Here is a 2,067-nt window from a genome sequence, read left to right as displayed (position 1 = left end):
TCTAAAATGAGAGTTTATGATAAAGAGAATTCTTAGTATTAGCTAATAATAACGAACGTTCATGGAGTGCTTACTATATGCCAAGCACTCTGCTGATCCTTTACATGACCTGATACACCAACAACCTTTACATGCCCTGATTCACCAACAACCTTATGAAATAAGTTCATTTTCCTCATTTTATAGAAAAGAAAATTTAAACTTAGAGAAGGTCAGTGATTTACTCAAGTTCACATCGGTAGTATACTACAGAATTGGCACTTGATACTAGGTCTGACTAAAAGCTAGTATACTACAGAATTGGGACTTGATACTAGGTCTGACTACAAAGCGTGTGCCCTTGATCAGTACACCTGACATTTGCATATTTTACCATTTGCAAAGCACATTCAGTACATTACCTTGTTGGTGGCTTAGTGTAATGCTTTGGAACCAGAGTAGTTGGTGAAATTTCTGGGTCCACAAATGATTTTCGGTGTGGCATTGTGCAAGTACTTAAACATTTTGTGCCCTAGTTACCTCACCTATAAAATGGGGATCTCAGTATTTCTTAATCTCATAAGTTGTTCTGAGGATAAAATGAAAACCATTTAAAATCCTTAGGATAGTGCCTGGCATGTTACAATAAATGTTAGATATGATTCCTATAAGTGATCAAAATGTGGAGTTTTTTATTACCTCAAGTTTAGAAAAATGCATTAGAAAAGAAAAATTTATTGCTACACCATATTTTAACTGCTGCTTTTGTATTTAATTGAGACAGTGAAGACAAACAACTATATCATTTTCTATCAGTTCTAGTCTAATCAGATATTACTAGTTTATCATTTTTACTCATAAGTTTTTCATTTATCTTGCAAAAGGTATTAGGTAGTTGTAAGCACATTCATTGTAAGTTATGCCTTGCTTTTATGGTTATTCCCCAGAGTAACCCATCTGTCTTAAAATTCTCATTAGTATGTGTTCTGTCACACAAATATTTTATTTTTGGTCATGTGTAAAATATTGACATGGAATAAATATAATTTAGGTGAAATGTTTCTGTAAAACATAAGTAGATATGTAGTACTATTTGAGAGAAAGCATTCAAATACGGAAAGAGTGCATTATTCAGGAGAGCATGATTTAGGTTCAGTCAGGAGTTTCTTTGGTGAGTGTCATGAAAAGATAAGAGGAAATGACCCTTTTCAACAGTCTTGCCAATGGTAGTCATTAGTGCAGTACTCCAAGTACTTCAGCTGAGGCCCAAGTACTGTTAAATTATCTGCTGAGAGGGTTTACCCATATATCTGACTATTGATCTTGCTTTTTTTTTTTAAATCCTCACCTGAGGATATTTTTTTTAGAGAGAGGAATGGAGAGAGAGGGAGAAACATCAATGTGAGAGAGAAACATCTTTGGTTTGGCTCCCTTATGCACCCTGACCAGGAAACGAGCCCACAACCTAGGTATGTGCCCTGATTAGGAATTGAACCCAAGACCCTTTGGTGCATGGAACAACACTCCAGCCAGCTGAACCACTCAGCCAGGGCTGATCTTGCTTTTTAAACAATAATTTTAGAAATTTTAATATTTAGGGCTGGTATAACTTACTACACCAAAGATCCTTGTCTCTTGGTTTGGATGAACCTTCATATCCTGAACTTCAGATCAAGTACTGGGGTTTCAACACTTGGGTTGTGTGGCTTCTTAATAATTCTGATCAACTACTTGTGTCATGTGTCTGGAACATATTTCTGGCACACAAGATATTAAATGTTTAAGCAATAGAATGATGTGGTTGAAAAAACAGCCAAGCCAAAATAAACAAAAAACCCCCACTTGGAATACTTGAGCAATAATAACTTGCAATGTATTTAGGTGGTCCTGCTCTGTATAATGTGGTAACACTTTCAATACAAGAGTATGTAATGATGATATTCAGAAGAGAAATTATTAACACCAAAATGAACCTTAAGTGTACAGAACTCTTATTACAACTCAGGTTTTGAATATTGGTTTTTAATCCCTTTTACCTGTGGGATTATCCTGAAAATAAATAAGCTCTGAGAAGTGGAACTGTGACTG

The sequence above is a fragment of the Molossus molossus genome, unplaced genomic scaffold, assembly GCF_014108415.1.
Source record: "Molossus molossus isolate mMolMol1 unplaced genomic scaffold, mMolMol1.p scaffold_m16_p_7, whole genome shotgun sequence".
NCBI classification, from domain to species: domain Eukaryota; kingdom Metazoa; phylum Chordata; class Mammalia; order Chiroptera; family Molossidae; genus Molossus; species Molossus molossus.
Note: the sequence above shows the minus strand (reverse complement) of the source record.